This window comes from Lactuca serriola, chromosome 2 (assembly GCF_051521515.1).
Source record: "Lactuca serriola cultivar US96UC23 chromosome 2, Lser_US96UC23_V15, whole genome shotgun sequence".
NCBI lineage: Eukaryota > Viridiplantae > Streptophyta > Magnoliopsida > Asterales > Asteraceae > Lactuca > Lactuca serriola.
In genome coordinates this window covers 84,514,812-84,534,161 of record NC_136409.1, presented here as the reverse complement: position 1 = coordinate 84,534,161, position 19,350 = coordinate 84,514,812, and positions in this window count along the sequence as shown.

Here is a 19,350-nt window from a genome sequence, read left to right as displayed (position 1 = left end):
TAAACCAATTCGGATTCGGGGGAGGAAAAACCGGTCATAACCGGTTTCAAACCGGATCGTATTTTGGCTTAATTCGGATCGCCTTTCACGTCATCAAACCGGATCGGATCTGAGGTTTGTACATCTCTAATCATTATCAATATCACTCAATAATGATTCTTGAGCATATAGATCCAATAATCTCCCACTTGCACAAGATTCCTTAAAGACTGACATAGAGAGTAGATGGCGTCTAGCAGCGAGCTACTACCCCTAAGAACATACGAAGGGGTGCCATAAATCAACATCTAATATCAGGATCTCACGAACTACATTTGAAGTATAGGGTAACAGTATCAATATTCCCTTTGTTACAGACATCATGTTGGATATGAGACATGGAATGTGATCATTCTCATTTGACATCTAACTTTTAATTAAGGCGCCTTAGATGTCTAACTCTCAACATATAAGAGGAACTAATCGCATCTTGACTAGATACACACTCTCATACAGTTCATGTTACACCCACCAAAATCTTTTATGATCCCACAGTTACAAATAACGTTTAACCATGTCAAAGTATAATAACCTCCATACTTGAGTTCTCCAATATGCATCTCATGTTGAAAGACATAAAGATATTTTCCTGTAACACCCCGTTTGAAATAGAGTAATTAAATAATAAACTCGAAACCCCGAGATGTAAATTTATAATGTATATTATTTTATAATGAACCTAAAATCCACAATTATTTAGCGGGGTGTTGGTTCGGGGAGCCAAACGATATATTTTAGAACTTCGGGGGGTAAAGTGTAAGATCCGGGTTGGTTTTGTAAAGGTTTTTAGAAGTCAGGGGGTGCTTGGTAACTATTAGGACTTAATTTGAAAGGACTTTGGGGTGATAAGGGTTAAATGGTAACTTTGGGGATTTCATTTGAAGAGATTTTATGGAAGCAGGGGTTCAAAGGTAAGTTTTCGGTTTAAATTGGAAAAGATCTTCTGGGGAGGGGGCTGATATTGGTAAAATGGATGGAAGTTTGATGGAGTAAAGGGTGAACCCATCACCCGCATGTCCAGCTTCCATATTGAAGCATTTCTAACCCTAACCCTAATCTTTTCTTTAGCCGCCACCACCTTGTGACTCCCCAGCCGCCGCCTTCCTTCTTCTCGTTTTTCCCTGCTGCCGGTGACACCATAAGTGGCTTGGAGGACCATTGAGACTGGATTTTGAGCTGTGAAGGACAAAGTGTGGGCTGCCAACGACCATAATAACGTCGGATGTCGTGAATACCAGCGTTGCTGTTCCAGCTCGCTCCTCTTCTCCATTTCTTCTCCGGTTGTGGCTAATGGACGTCCGTTGCTACTGTTTGCTGCCGACAAATACATGATTCAATGCCGACGTTGGGGCCGCCGTACCTCTGTCTTCTCCGGTAATGACAACCTTTCCCTCTCTCGTTATCCTGCCATTTCTCTCATGTCCGTCGCCATCTCCGCCCCGATGGCTCTCACCTTTTGATGATATCCTTTCCGGTTTCCGCAAACCACCATAAGAGTGGCGGTGATGTGTGTGTTTCATGTGTGTTTTCGTATTTCATCCAATGATGTGATGTTTGTGTGTGTTTCAGTCGTCACCACGGAAATGTGGGTAAAAGGTTGGCTGGAAAACGATAGAAGACTACCATGGCATCTAACCATGATGGCAATCGCCGGGAAAGCTCTTCTGCCACCACTAACCACCGTGAAAAGGTGGTTGCGGGCGTGTGGTGGTGTTTGTGCCCGGATGTTGTGATTGTTTGAGGCTACAGGAACTTTTCTTGCCCGGAGATCCGAAGAAAGACCCCACTGCCACCACCGTGAGGTGGTGGCCGCCACCATCTGCCACCATGTGTGCCTGTTTATCTTAGTGAGTGGTTGTGTGTTTATTTGAGACTTTAGCAATGTAAATTGTAACAAAAAATAGAATAAAGGAAAGAAACTCAAAACCACCACCGTGAGGTGGTGGTTGCCGCCTCCTGTCGTCGTCGGCCGCCGTGTTGGATGGTATATGTTATTATGACTATAGACTGTTATGTGATTATTTGTTATATGATGTTATTTTGCTGCTATGATCAATTAGATCGGTTTATATGTCTATAGACTGTTATGTGATTATTTGTTATATGTGCACATGTTTGATTGGTGGTTCAGGCTTATCTTCTTTGTGTAAAAGGCAATAGAACTAGGCATTCCAACCTGTTGGTTGTGGGTCGTGAGTATTCCATCCCAAGGATGATTGGACTTGTAGTATGTGGGCATTCCAACCTGTTGGTTGTGGGCCTGGGGTATTCCATCTCGAGGATGATTGGACACATAGTATGTTGGCATTCCAACCGGATGGTTGAGGGCCTGGGGTATTCCAACCCGATGGTTGACTGGACCCACAGTATGTTGTTTGTGATTATATGTCTATTATTGTGTGTATGGGTATTTTGGAGGAAACTCACTAAGCTTTGTGCTTACGGTTTCAATTTTATTATTTCAGGTGCTTCAGATGACTTGGCAAGGAGAAGGCGTGACCATACACATCCTCGAGTTTTGGACTTATGGTTTCTGGGATACTCTCATATTAAACTATTTTGAAAACATTTTGTAATAACTAACGGCTTTTTGATGATTGAAAAAGTTTTAAATTGGCTTGATTTTTATGTGTGTTACAAGTTGGTATCAGAGCCTTGGTTTGAGTGAATTTGAGGACCACTCGTGTGAATCCGGTCTCAAATCAAGTAAAGATTTTCAAAATGATTTATAAATGGTTTTCAAAATAAGTAAAGGAGGATGCAGAGTGTATGATCAGCCAGAGCCGTAGACCCCAAAATACCATACGGTTATTTGATATTGTGATATGATAGAACAACATGCTAGAACTAGGCTAGGGATCTTCAGTAATTGCATGATAGAATTGCCTGATTGTACGATGCCTGATATTCTAGAGTTTTCCTTATATGAAATTGACATCATTACTATAGTTGCTTAGTGTATGCATCATAAGTTATACATAATTAAGATCTTATAGTCTGAGAATATTTGGTTTAACTTTATTTCCTGTTCCTTGTTTGGTTATGGGCTTAGAGTAGGACCGAGTATTTGAAATTCTATAGGGTCCAGTGTTATGTATGACTAGCATACACTAGTGCTACAGGGTTGGTGGAAGTTTCAGGGATGGGTGGGTTATTAGATGCCGGGAGACTAGTTATAAGATATCTAGCATTCCTCTAGGAGTGAGGATTCAACGCTCGCTATGTTTATGTATATTGTTAGGGTGTTGTGGTGATACTTGAGACAAATATGGGTAGGTGTCGAAGGTAGTATGTGCCCATACTACTGAAAGCACATGACCCATACGCGTAGCAAGGAAGTCACAACCCTTTGGGTTCGGTTGGGAGTTGGTTCCCTATCATTATATGGGTTATCAGAGATCTTCCTGTTGTATTACCAGAATGGTGGTTACGAGACGTCTTGAGACAGATCCGGGTTAGGATACTGGAGCTGGTAGCTAGGATAAGCCAACATTGTCAGAGGATCGTGTCAGTGAGATCACCTGTGAGGAGGTGATCGAGATTGTCCAGGGATGATTATTTCGACGAGCGATATGCAGCCATTGTTGAGAAGGTTGCCACGGCAGCTAAAACCGCTGTAACGGCTGCAGGGGAGGAGCTGGTCGAGCTCTCCAGTACCATGACTTGTTACTGGGACGTATTCTGATGAGCAGAGGGCTGCAGTTATTTGTGATCAGGGAGATGTTTTGTACTCGTTACATTCTGCGGGTTGAGCGGGAGATGCTAGCACATGAGTTTCTAGATTGAGGCTTCAGGAGTTTTGCTCGAGGCCGGAATGTGAGTCGCGGGGACTCCAAAAAGGATTGATGATTATGTTCAGCTGGGGTTTTGTAGCTGGAAGTACAATGGTTAATTGATGGATTAGAATGTCGTTTTATGGGGCAAGGATCGTTGTAAAGTCCCAAAGCCAAGGAACCAAAACAGTGATCAAACAATGAATAATCAAGCAATAACAAGAATGGAGTAGGAGAAGGAATTTAATCAAGCAATGCACAAGTCTATTAGCTCAAACGTCAGGTACACCTTGAGAAATACACACAAAGACCATGAACTCGATTACTACTGTATACTGATATGTCAGACTCTATATATAGGACACGACCAACCACACACGGGTTCACGGCCGTGAACACCAAATAGCCGTGAACCAACAGCCGCAAACACCAAAACACATGACCAAACCCTAACAGACTTATACAAGTATTTGCCAAGCCCAAACCACATAATTAAGACCTACCAATCAATTTATTAGGCTTTAATCTTGAATTAATTTTTAGGGGAAAATGAGTTTAAGGCAAAATTGGGGTTTACGGTCGTGAACACGTTAACGGCCGTGAACCCTTCAAAGATCGTGAACTGTCCACAGATGCCGATAATCGAAATCAGTTCAACCATCCCTCAAAACACGGTCGTTTTTTAGTGCTTTTAGCATGATGATGGTCAGTTTTGATGTACCTACAAAACGCAGAAGTCAATTTCGGATTACAAACAAGTGTAGATGATGAATCGGAAAATCAAAGGAGAGAATATATGTTTCGGGTTCACAACCATGATCAATCAAATGGGCGTGAAAGGGTTCACAGCCATGAATCCCACCATATATATCTTGGATCCCATATCTGGTCCATCCCTTATGGGCTGCAAACCCAAGATGCTTCAAATCCAAGCCCAATAAATCCAATTTATAAAAAAAATAATACATTTTGAAGACTTAAAAAATAAAATAAAATTAAATAAAATTTAAAAAATTAAACATATATATATATATATATATATATATAATTTTTGAATTTTAGCAAAATATATAAAAAAAAATAAAATTTCAATTTAAAATGAATTAACATTAATTTCTCTTTCATCAATGCTAATAATATTTTTGGGATATTGGGATCAAAGTTTTTAGATAGCCTCGATCCGTTTATCGGTACCTCCTCCTTCATGAATAAATCTGGTCAATCGCCGGTATTGTGGTCCACTTAAGCACGAAAGACTATGATAGATTTAGGACATACCACATATGACAAGACATTTGACCCTATATTCTTAGATAGTATTCCTAAGTGTCCATTCAGCTGACGACGACCAAGGATATTGTTTTCCACCTTAATTAAACAGCGAGATCTATAGACAACCTATTAAATGTTCAATTTTAGTTGTAATACAACATGTTTCCGGCTTCTAGATATACCCCGATAATCAAGAACTTCCGAGATACTCCTTACTTTAGGAGAGCAGACAATTATTAGGATAAAAGATAGATTTAGACTGCATATGTTAGAAACCCAGATCGGATCTCTTCCAATCATGCAGAGGGGTTAACATATAACTAACCAGAAGTAGAGGGATTGAGAAGTAGAATGGTGCATATGCTATGTTCCAGGTCGGATCTATTTCAATCACGCATAGGAGACGACATATGGCTAACAGACAGAAAGAATTTGCATAGATAGGAGATGCAAAGAAATAGAGTTGCATATGTTACAGTCCAGGTCGGATATGTTCCAATCATACAGAGGATGCAACATATGACTGATAGTAAGAAAGAAAGAAAATAATTTTCTACAGGCCTACTTTATCGGAATTCTCCAGTTACCTTATCAATACCAGGATTAAGGACAGAGTCCGTACATCGAGGAAAAGTTAAACCGCGGTTCCAGATGCAAATTATTTAGTGTAATCCGCAGATTCCCATGTATATCTCCCTGCTCAAACTACCCAAGCGTCGTATTGTCAGGCTAAATAGAACTATCTAAGTCAAGATTTGTCAAGTCTCTAGATTCCTTAAGTTCATATATGCCTAGTCAAGTCCAATTAAACTTTTCATGCCTACCAGCGCATTGAACACAGAGCCTAGACAATTCAACTTTGGTACCTTACACATATTCAAATTTCCTATTATCAGATATTGATATCACTTCCTAAGGCATCACCTGCAAAAACATATTTTTGGACTTTTTTTTTTGATTTTTTTGAAAAAAACAACAGAAATAATACTATTTTTGGATTTTTTTTAGATTTTTTAATATTTTTGTTTATTTCTCCCCCTAAAATTAAGCATAGGAGAGGAGTAGCATCAGCATCTGGATTTAGTTCTGTTTAACCTCTTTCTTCAGGACTGAGCGGAGTAGCAGCGGAAGCATCTCTGGTCATGAACTCTCTTTCTTTTGGACAGAGCGGAGTAGCATCAGCATCTGGATTTAGTTGTTGACTCGGAGATTCGGAGGAAGTACTTTGAACAGCTGTATCCACCATAGGAGTTGTAGAATTCACCATAGGTTGTCTGTAGAGAACATCCTCATCTTCATCTTCAAGAATAGCCTTCGAACCTGAGGAAGTACCTGAAACAACATCCAAAAACACATCAAATGATTTAAATATAGAAGCGTAATCGAATAACCAGTCAGGACAGACCCGGGTGTCAGTCTCGTTCTCCTCCATCCAACGCATGTCATAGTATTCCATAATATGTTTTGTTCTTTTGTTGTAGATCCTGTACATTGTGTGTGCGGCATATCCCATGAAGTAGCAATCATCGGCCTTTGAGCTGAACTTCGGGTTGGAATCTAAGTGAAGAAGGTGCGACGAAATCCAAAGATATGGAAGTGAGCAACCGATGACTTGTGATCATATAGAATTTCATACGAGGTCTTCATATGAGCTTTGCTGATCAGGACTCGGTTATGAACATAGAAAGTCGTGTTGATCGCCTCGACCCAAAAGAAGACTGCAAGTTTAGAGTCATAAAGCATTGTCCTTACGGCGTCTTTTAACGTTCGGTTCCGCCGCTCAGCAACACCATTTTGTTGCGGTGTGCAAGCATCACTATATTGATGCAAGATCCCCTTTTCAACATAAAAATGATCTAGAACGACATTCTTCAATTCCGTCTCATTATCAGTTCTGAGTGCCTTCACCTTGTCGTTGGTCTGGTTCTCAATCATCTGGACAAACTTCTTGATTAGGTCAGTGATCCCAGACTTGTTGAACAAGAAGAAAACCCACGTGAATCGCGAGAAATTGTCTATCACAACCAAACAGTATGAACTTTTTTTGATGCTCAGGACGTTGATCGGACCAAATAAGCCCATGTGCAACAATTGGAGAACTTTGCTCATCAAGTTAATTTGTTTTGGCAGGTGTTGCTTCCGGTGATGTTTTCCTTGTGTGCATGCTACACATTTTTCAAATGTAATGAAGTCTTTGACTGGGAGTCCACACACGATCTCATTCTTTGCAAGTCGATTTAGGTTCTTTGTGTTAGCATGTTCGAGCTGACGGTGACATAGCATAGCATTGTGCTTAGAGACTTTGGAGAAGAGGCAGGTGACTTGTTCAGGGATATTATGATTCATGTCGATGATGTAAGCGTTCCCATCTCATTTTGACTTTACTAGGGTCCATTCATGAGGTATGACGATGCCCGACTTCAAAATCAGACACTCTTTATCGGTAAAGTGAGTGGAGTAGCCCTTGTCACAGACTTGAGAGACACAAAAAAAACTATGCTTCAACTCGGGCGCGTTGTTGACGTTCTCAAAGCTTAGCACTCCATTGGAAACGGTTCCTTTTTGCATGATCTTTCCTCCATCCCTTCCCGTAAAGGAAACAAATCCCTTGTTAAAATTTTGAATTTCATGCAACTAGGAAATGTTTCATGTCATGTGCCGAGAACAACCACTGTCGACATACCACGGTCTAGAAACATTCCTCCACAGCTGTTCCTGCATGATGAGCAGGATCAATTAGATTTTGGAACCCAAGTCATTACAACCTTGGGTTTACCCTTGACATTCATATATTTTTCTTTTTCACTTTTTGATTTTGAAATACTATTAGATGCACTATCAGAAGATGAAGATGATTGGCAAGTTGAAGATTTAGGCACCCACTAGTAATTAGGTTTTGAAATATTTACAGGTGATTGTGAATTATTTTTCTTTTGATTTGAGCGTTTAAATTTTTGGCTAGGATTAGTCGAAGATCCAGATGCTGCCTTTGATAGAATCGATATTGGCTTAGCTGCATTCAATCTTGTCAAAACACACGTGCAAGTGCATGAGTCAGGTTGTGCGACTGGTGTAGATGGAGTGGGTGTGCTAGTGTCAGATTCAACAGTTTTAACAAAGGCAACATCACATTTATCAGAAACATTAGACTTAGACATCAAATTATCACAAATCAAAATATCAGTTTTAATGACCGACACAGAATCAACATTGTTCAAAATAGAAACACCAAATTTTGACACAAAATTATTTTCAGACACTTTCTCTCACGCGTCTTGCTTTTCCTGACTTAACGCCGGATCTGCACAGGAAGTAGAAACGTTAGTATCCTTTTCCTTAGCACTAATTTTCGTTGCCTGTGCAGCTGGTTTACCATACACCATAAATGGTTCTCGGTTAATCTCCTCCTGAGTCAAAGGTTTAGCAATATTGTTGGGATTGAATGGGGGAGGGACACTCTCATATCCTATACCTAGTTGTTTTTTATCCTTCCACTTCATTTGTTTCTCAATCATTGTTGCTACTTTTTCACTTAACACATCATATTTTTTAAATTGGAAATCAACATTTTCAAAACGATTTTTTAATGTGTCGAGTTCTTCAGTTACATCAGCCATTTGTTTCTTAATGTGATTATAGTTCCCACACTTGTTACTATAATCCTCTTGCAACTTCCTTAAGTCCTTATTCTTGTCCTCTAGTTGTTCTTTTAATGGTTTATGGCCTTTCCTAAGGGTTTACCTCTCATACTTAAGGTCCTCGTTCTCCCTTTTTATCAATTCAATTTGCTCACATAAAAATTTGACAGTATTAATGCAAGTTTGAGAACAAGATATTTCACTGACCTCTAGCTTTGCAGGCTCTGGGGTAGTCTGTACCATGAAAGCAAATTGCAGCCCCATCATTTCTTCCTCTGGATCCACTTCAAAATTTTCTTCTAGGACATCATTGATCTAGGCAAGATGAGCATTTTCAGGTCCTGTGATGTTCACGGCCTGAATCTGATCTTCCCAGTCAAACAACAGAGCCACCACTGCAAGATTCACTATCTGATTGTTGGTGGTAGCTCCCTGGCTGCTTCCTACGAGCACCATGGTTATTTCATTGTTTTCCCTCCTGTCTGGCTTTGGGCATTCTCTGGCAAAGTGACCAGGTTCATGGTAGTTGAAACATCTTAGTTTTCCCTTCTTGAAGCCGACCTTCTTTTCCGCATTCATTCCCCACTTGTTCTTGCCTGTTTTCTTTGCAAATTGTTTGGCCCTGAACACATCCATGGTAATTTTCCATGTGATGTTCATCTCCTCGACATCTTGTGGGTGTATTTGATCCAGGTCAGCAAAAGAGAGCTGAGGAGGCAGTTCCCCAGCCACAAAGGTGTTATAGCAATTAACAAGTTCGATTGCCAACGCCATGTTCTCGTCTGATTCTTTGGTAGCAGGAGTGGAAATGGGTGCTTTGGAAGAAGATGCTGCTTGTTGATAAGGCATTGGTGGTTGAACAAAGTGCATCGGTGGTGGAATAACATGAGATGGTTGTGAGGGAGCAACAACGGTTTGTGGTTTTGGTGTAATGAATGATGAGAAAGCATTGTTGGATGAAATTCCAAGGTTAGCAGTTGAGTATGAGTTTACGTGATTGATCTCCATCTGCTTGTCATCAAGGTCACAAGCTTTGATAATTGCCATGGTTTTAGCAAGACTCGGACAGTTGAGGTCCTTCATCTTCTTGATCACTGAGACATTCATGTACCATGACTTCGGCAGTGAGTTTAGCAGCTTCTTGTTGATCTCAGACGTTCTGACCAAAACACCGACAAAGCTCATCTTAGTAGTGAGAGCGATGTACCTCTGCAGTTGAGCTTCTAATGTTTCGCACAGAACATGATTAAACATATTAAACTTTTGTCTTAGCATATCCTGTCGACTTTGCTTCATGTCTTCGTTCCCTTCATATACTTCAATCAGTGCTTCCCATAAAGCTTTTGCAGAAGTGTATTCTCTAAAACCCTGAGCAATTTCTAGAGATAGGGCCATGGTGAGTGTGGTGAGTGCTTTGTCTTGCTCTTTAACTCTCTCAAAATATTCATCGGTATAATCTTCAAACTCCTTATCAATGACTGTTCCATTCTCAAGTGTTGTGGTGATCCAGACTGATCCTTTCAATATGCTTCTCCATATCTTGAAGTCGTTCATTTTGATTTACTTTTCCATGCAGTATTTCCATTTTGGGAAACCCTTAGCAGATAACAGTCTTGGAATGCATGTAGTTATTCCTATAATGGAGTCCAGTTCTTGATGAATGGTGGTGTTTTGAGATTCCATTTTCTTTGTTTTTTTTATTTTTTTAATTGATTAAACAAACAAACTAACAAGGAAAGTACAATTGAAACGGAAAGTGTTCAATGACCAATAAGGGGGTTCACGTCTGTATGGAGATCACGACCGTACACTATTTTCATGGTTGTACACTATAATCACGGTCGTACACACAATGCAATTCACGGTCAATCAATGGAACACGTCCGAACACAATGGTCAATGAGTGGATCATGGTCAAGAGATGAACACCGTTAAATGGAATGAATGGTTCACGGCCGTACACTGGGTTCACGGCCGTAGTCACTTCAACAAAATGAACCGTAAACATTAAAAACAACAATTTTCTAGCAAATTATGATCCTTTTATCCTTGAATACTTGAACAAATGCATATATCCAGCAACCAAACACAAATCAACCACGAAAATGAAGAGAATACTCCAGCTGTAAACACCACTTGTCAAGTTTGACACCGGGTTGGCTCTGATACCAATTGTAAAGTCTCAAATCCAAGGAACCAAACCAGTAATCAAACAATGAAAAATCAAGCAATAACAAGAATGGAGTAGGAGAAGGAATTTAATCAAGCAATGCACACGTTTCTTAGCTCAAACATCAGTTACACCTTGAGAAACACACACAAAGAGCGTGAACTCGACTACTACTGTTCACTTACATGTCAGACTCTATATATAGGACACGACCAACCGCACACAATTTCACGGTCGTGAACACCAAACAGTCATGAACCAACAGCCGCAAACACCAAAACACATGACCAAACCCTAACAGACTTATACAAGTAGTTGTCTAGCCTCAACCACATAATTATGACATAACAATTGTGCCCTTTCAGTTTTCGACGTCGAAGAAGTGAGCAGACTTAGGACCCCAGGATCAGGTTGTAATCCAGCTCGGGGTCAGTTGGTCGTTGGGATTGGCTACAGTATTTCAGTGCGGGTTGGTCGATGTGGCATAAGTATTTTGTGAGGTCCGGTTCTCCTTGAATCTCTTGTATCGGGCGATAACGATTTATTGTACGATCTATTGCAGTTTTGGGGTTGGAGGCTATGTCTTGGGAGTGGTTTGTAGCCCGGTATAGGGTAGAGGTTGCTTCAGCTACTACAACTCAGTTGTGGACGACTAAGCTGGTGAGCGAGTCAAGGTGCGAGATCCTGAATTATATGATTTCTAGAGCCCGAGAACGGGAGATTTGTTTGGAGCACCTTGGGAAGAGGGGTATTATATGGGAGGTCTACGGACAGGGTCCTATAGGATAGTCATTTAGCATTGTCAAGATTCAGTGGTTTTAGTAACCGTTATTGATTGGCGTATGAGAGCATCAAGGGAAGTAGCTCGTTACTGAGATATTAGTTGGAGCACCTATCTTCAGGTCTTCAAGATTTGAGTGTGGGGTCATTCAAGTATTAGGGACTGTCGGTTTCACTGAGATTCAGGAAGTGTTCAAATAGTTCTTAGAAGTGTGTGATCACTTGTGATTGGGTAGTAATGGAGAACTAGTTGGAAGGAGTTGGTTGTCATCGGATCGATCATTGGAAAATAAGAAGAATTGGGAATTCTCAAATTTTCATGTGTTGTGAAGACTTAGTCGAATCTAAGTGGGGAAGAATTATCCCGGGATTCAGAAGCAGGATCATTTTTAAAGTTGGGATAAGTTTTGCATCGTTTTCAGGAAGGAAGACAACCCAAGTGGCTGTTTGGTTTGAGTGTTGTGTGAGTTGGGAGTTTGGTAAAACTCCCCAGCATGTGAATCGCATCTTCTCGATGCTTAATAGCAGAATTTGGGGAATCAGGTTGGGATTCCGGTCATGAATGGAGCTCCATTCGGGTATTCGGTCGAGTGTGTGCTCGACTCTGAGGGTTTTGGATTGATAGATTGGGGGTTTTCTTAGCTTCCAAGCCTTGACAGTGCATTCAGCACGGGGGAGAACTAGCTATATGGGATAAGGCACCAGGATAGGTCCAGGTTTATGCTCAACAAACTTAGAGCGGTCCAGAAAGACTGAAGGCCCAGAGAGGCGGTCCATACATGCTGAAGGTTCTGAGAGTGGTCCAGATAGGCTGAAGGCTCAAAGACGCGGTCAAGTCAGGCTGGAGACTATGTATGTAATCTGCTAGATTTAGCGATCAGACAGTGGTGGGAGTGTTAGGAGACTGTAGGGTATCCGTAGTATTCCCAAATTCTTTAAGATGATTAGGCTAAGGTGAGCTAGTTTGCAGGATTGTGGGTAGACCACAACATGATTGGGATCAGGAAACGATAGGTCGTTAGAGACCAGGTGTGATGTAAGACTACAGTTTACTGGTAGCGTTCACTTTTCGTATTTGATTTGATGGCGACAGGTTGTCAGGTCATTATGGTCAGATGGATTAGAAGGATCGATGGATCCATGAGCGGCAATATAGCTAGGATGGTTATTTCTAATTGAAGTATCCTTCAGGAATCGCATGGAGCGACTATGAGATTTCTCGTTGGTTCAGCAACTGGGCAAGGATCTGGTATTCCGAATGAGTTTTCTGTCAAGATTAAGTGTACTGCTGGGAAATTTGGTCTGTGACTCTGTCTTCTAGTAAGAACCTCATGTTATCAGAAGTGAGTATCCAGTTGGGAGTTAAGTGCAACGAATTCAACAATGATTCAGTGTGGGTGGTCTGTCAGGGAGCTAGACCATCTCGAGACTTCAGAATTTGGATTTAGTAAATGTGATCATATTTCAAGGGATTCATTTATTTTCAAGTTTTACAACCCTGCGAGGGTTTGTTACGGTTGCCTTGGAAAGGCTAGGGTTATGCTCGGGATTGTAGTTCAAATTGTTTGGAGTGATAAGGAATGATTTCGAGGACGAAATCCAATTCAAGTGGGGGAGAGTTGTAACACCCCGTTTGAAATAGAGTAATTAAATTATAAACCCGGAACCCCGAGATGTAAATTTATAATGTATATTATTTTATAATGGCCCTAAAATCCATAATTATTTAGTGGGGTGTTGGTTTGGGGAGCCAAATGATATAATTTACACCTTCAGGGGTTAAAGTGTAAGATCCAGGTTGTTTTGTAAAGGTTTTTAGAAGTCAGGGGGTGCTTGGTAACTATTAGGACTTAATTTGAAAGGACTTTGGGGTGATAGGGGTTAAATGGTAACTTCAGGGATTTCATTTGAAGAGATTTTATGGAAGCATGGGTTAAAAGGTAAGTTTTGTGTTTAAATTGGAAAATATCTTGCGGGGAGGAGCTGATATTGGTAAAACGGATGGAAGTTTGATGGAGTACGGGTAAACCCGTCACCCTCATCTCCAGTTTCTATATTTAAGCATTTCTAACCCTAACCCTAATCTTTTGCTTTAGCTGCCACCACCTTGTGACTCCCCATCCGCCGCCTTCCTTCTTCTCGTTTTTCCGATCTGATCAAGTCACCGCCTCCAGCCGATGACACCGTGAGTGGCTTGGAGGACCACCGAGACCGGAGTTTGAGATGTGAACAACAAAGTGTGGGCTGTCAAAGACCAAAATAACACCGGATGTCATGAATATCAGCGCTGCTGTTCCAACTTGCCCCTCTTCTCAATTTCTTCTCCGGTTGTGGCTAACAGACGTCCGTTGCTGCTGTTTGTTGCCGGTGAATACGTGAGTCAAGGCTGATGTCGAGGTCGCCGTACCTATGTCTTCTCTGATAATGACAACCCTTCTGTCTCTCTCGTTCTTTTGCAATTTCTCTCATGTCTGTCGCCATCTCTGCCCCGATAGCTATCACTTTTTTATGATATCATTTCCGGTCGCCGCAAACCACCATCAGAGTGGCGGTGATTTGTGTGTTTTCATATTTCAGCAAATGATGTGATGTTTGTGCATGTTTCAGTCATCACCACGGAAGTGTGGGTGAAAGGTTGGTTGGAAAACGCTAGAAGACCACCATGGCAGCCAACCTTGGTGACTGTCGTTGGGAAAGCTCTTCTGCCACCACTAACCACCGTGAAAGGTGGTTGCGGGTGTTTGGTGGTGTTTGTGCCTGGGTGTTGTGATGGTTTGAGGCTACAGGAACGTTTCTTGGCCAGATATCCGAAGAAAGACCCCAGTGCCACCATTTGTCGCCATGTGTGCGTGTTTATCTTAGTGAGTGGTTGTGTGTTTATTAGAGACATTAGCATTGTAAATTGTAACAAAAAATAGAATAAAGGAAAGAAACTCAAAACCACCACCGTGAGGTGGTGGTTGCCGCCTCATGTCGCCGTCGGCCACCGTGTTGGATGACGGTGTGCCTTGTTTTGTATTGTGACTCGTTTGAGATGTTTGGATAAACAGACTAAAACCATAATGGGCCTAATAAACCTTGGTGGTTCCAATGAAACCCTAATGGGCCCAATGAAGCCCTAATTGACCTAAAAGCCCAAACATGTGACTAATGGGCCTAATGAACCCTAATTGATCAAAAGACCTAGCTATTGGGCCTATGGGCTAGTATTTGGGTTGGAAACACTCATTACGGTTTGGAAAATCCTAATGCCTTGAAACCCTAATTTAGGGTTGATCGGGACTGCATGAGTATTATTTATTAAACCTAAAATAATAATTAATAATCATTGGCAAATTAACCTAAGGCAATATTAAACTTAATGGATTAAGTCCTTAATGGGTTAAGCAAGAAACACTTAACCCTAATCGTCATTTCATGTGGAAACCCTAATTTCACTTGGGCCTTGAGTTGGGTCTTTCTATTGGGCTTTGGTGATTGGACTATTGATGGGCTTTTCAAGAATAAGTAAATGATATAAATAATTGTATGGGTTTTAGGATAAGGCCCATGTGAGATTCTTGGACCCAATTTGGAAAATTGGGCCATAGATAGGTCATAATTGGGCCTTTATGATTACGTGATATTGGGCCATGGGAATACCAAGAGTTTTGACTAGAATAATTGGATGGGCCTTAACGAAAGACCACATCGAGGTCTAGGCCCAATTTGGAAAATTGGGCCATATGTTGATCTTTGGCCCATTACTTGACTTTGGGACTTTGGATTCTGAGTTAGGACCTTGGGCTTGGAACCCAATTATTAATTGGTTATTGTTTGATGTTGGCAGCTCGGGAATCTGTCAACCAACAGCTGGAGTTTTATTTGCGGGACTTCAGCAGTGTGGGGTGAGTTTTCCTCACTATACTCAACGGTCTAAGGCACCAAGGCCGACCCTTTTTGGATTGTTATCCTTATATGTTATCCTTGTATGATCTGTTAGATCGATATCCTGGTAGACAGGATGGTATATGCTATTATGATCTGTTAGATCAGTATCCTGGTAGATAGGATGTTATTATGCTGCTATGATCAGTTAGATCGGTTTATCTGTCTATAGATTGTTATGTGATTATTTGTTATATGTGCACATGTTTGATTGGTGGTTGAGGTTTATCTGCTTTGTGTAAAAGCCAATAGACCTGGGCATTCCAACCTGTTGGTTCTGGGCCATGAGTATTCCATACCGAGGATGATTGGACTTGTATTATGTGGGCATTCCAACCTGTTGGTTGTGGGCCTGGGGTATTCCATCCCGAGGATGATTGGACCCATAGTATGTTGGCATTCCAACCGGATGGTTGAGGGCATAGGGTATTCCAACCCGATGGTTGATTGGACCCATAGTATGTTGTTTGTATTTATATGTCTATTATTGTGTGTATGAGTATTTTGGGGGAAACTCACTAAGCTTTGTACTTACGGTTTCAGTTTATTGTTTCAGGTGCTTTAGATGACTCAGCAAGGTGAAGGTGTGACCGTACACATTCTCGTGTTTTGGACTTATGGTTTCTGGGATACTCTTATATTAAACGATTTTAAAAACATTTTGTAATAACTAATGGCTTTTGGATGATTGAAAAAGTTTGAAATTGGCTTGATTTTTATGGGTGTTTCATTACCGGTGTTCTAAATATAATTATTTTTTTTCTCTTTTAATTGCTTCAACAACAGCCATGACTTTCCGACGAGTGACATATTTAAAAAAAAATGTGACATCATGATCACTTGTTTTTGTCGAGATCAAACAACAATGGTTGATTAAAACCCTTGCACGCAAGAATTGGTTTGCGAAAACAACCACTTTCGGGACACATTAGAATATTTCCTTTGTTTTCTTTGTACCTTTAACTAAAAGTAGAACAAGAATTGACCTTACTAGTCAAGAACAGCAAGAGCTCGGTCTTCCACTTAACCACCACAATACGCCTTGCTATACTACGCCTCATGGATTGAGTCGGTCAAATCAACAAAGTAGTAGGCTAAGCAGGTCAAGAATTCCCTAATCGCTTGCATTCTCGAAACCCATGCAAAAAAAGTAAAATCAAGCAATGTGTACAATCCCAAATTCCTGCAATTAACAACAAGAACCTTCCCGACAAGTGAAATGATATCAACGAAAATCAAACTAAAAATAAAAACTAACTAAAAACACATAACGAATAATCAAATAAATTAAATTAATTACAAGTCTTTCCCCGGCAACGGCGCCAAAAACTTCATGTGCACAAAAGTACCCACTAATTTTAATATTTATAACCTATCAAACTTAGACTAACTATGCACTTATAGGCAGTGTACCTAGTCAGATTACAGTATAGCTTAGGTAAGTCGGGTGTCAATCACAGGGAACGGTGGTGAATTAATTTAAAATATTCGATTATAGGTTACAGGACACACGAAATGAATAAAGAAATGGTTATTAAATCTCAAACGAACAATTAATTAACTACACTCGATAAACTAACAGGAAAACAAATCTCTTCAGGTACTTTAGTTTAGATAAATTACACCTTAAAAGGATAGACAATTGCATATATAAATTCATTTATTCATGTTCACCGATTCCTAAAATGATTAGATTCGCGTTCACTATAACTAATCCTTTAGCAAACAAGTCAATTCAAACAGTGATCAGTTGATTAAACTAACATGTTTCCTAGTGTTCAGTTCGTATCAAGCAAGACTTGTACTAATAGTTAATTGAATTGGTCGTTCGATTAACCTCTTGATGATGGTCATCAAACAAGGCTCACACATTAACTTACTTATTTCCAAGTTAACCCTAGTTTCGCATTCGCTATTTCTAGACTTATAATCTTGATGGTCATCAAAGTTATAAGTTACAAGCAATCAAGCAGATGTTCATACAACTTAGTTTACTTGAAAATTAACAGAAAATAATTATCATTAACGCATAAGGATCTTTTAACAAGTTTGACAAGATAAATTAAACATAAACAAACAATTCAATATAGCAATTAGTCCAATAATCAAGGTTTCATTCAATCATAAACACAAAGTAAAAGGTTTTTTACACCTAAATCAGAAACTAAACACATAATAGTATCACGATGGAATGCTAAACATGGTCACCTTAACAACCCATATGATTACTGACATGTATCCGCTCTCCAATCCTTCCGATCTCCGCTCCCGTTAGCTTAACGGCCTTCCGGCCGCCTTCTAGACCCTCAAAACGGCTTAACCAAAGTTAATTATCGACTAAATTAGGTTAGAAGTCGAATCCCCCCCTTCTGGTTAGCTGATAATAGGTTTTTATAACCCTTGTAACCGACTTACGTACGCTGGACGTAAGTCGGATTACGCTGGGCGTACTGAGGATTAATGCGCTATGAGGAAATCCGGATGCAAGCAGTTACGCTGGGGCGTAACCATATATTACGTTGGGCGTAACTCGTATTTGGCTATTACGCTTAGCGTACATGTCCATTACGCTGGGCGTAATTGGCTCCTCCAACATTTTTCTTTCTTTTAGCTTCGAAGTCCTAATTCCGCTCCAGTCTTTTCTTTTGTGCTCTATCGTCAACGAATAGCTGCAAATCATAATTCAAAGCATTATAAGTACTTTTTATTTCTAAAAGAGAATAATAGAGGCTAAAATATTAAGATATAATGCATAAAAATATATATATAAATACACATATCAAAATACCCCACACTTAGCCTTTGTTTGCCCCCAAGCAAATTTACTTTTATTTTACCAATATCGCACTAAACAATCCATTTTAAACTCAACCATTATGTAAAAACCGCAACGCATGCATTTGTGTCTAAATTTTTTCCTAAAGAACCCCCCCCCCCCCCCCCCGTACTCTAAATACTCACAATCCTCATAAACATTCGCCCACTCACCCCGAACCATGCTCATTTTATGCATCCCTCCGAATCCATCCTCAGAAAACCTCTTAACCTCAAGGTATTTTTGGTTGAGCAACCCAAGCATACATAATCTAGACAATTACAATTTATGATACCATATTGGAGCTCTTTTGGAATTCTTCACTTCCTTGATAATTTGATCTTTGATTTCTTTGAATTCACCACCTTGTTTGATTTGATTTCTGGTATCTTCACCTTTTTGAATTTCTTTGAATTTTGATCTTTTGATCTTCACTTTGATTGCTCCAAAATTCTTACAACTTTTCTTGTAATTCTCTCTCTTTTTTTACATATACCTCACTTTTTTCACTCAAAACCCTACATGCTTAAGTAGGGGCTCAACTTCAACCTTTATTGGTTAACGATAATTTTTCCTGGATACATTTCTGGTACACGATGCTAAACATATTGCATCCCTCAGGCTGAGCGAGGTTGTGTTTTTGTCCCATGATTTCACTAGAATAAGGAGGCCACAAATGCACTATAACGTATATAAGCTCAACTAAACATTTGAGTTCTCATCGGATCATCTCATACAATATTAGCAAAATTATCACTAGATTTTTCTAAATGAAACTATTATTTCAAGTTTTTAAATTTTTAAATTTTCTACATCTAGCAATTTTCAAACTATTATTCCAATTTTTTTTAATTTTAATTTTAATTTACTTTTATCGACCCCCTACCCCACACTTATTTCATACAATGTCCTCATTCTATGCATAAAACTAATTAA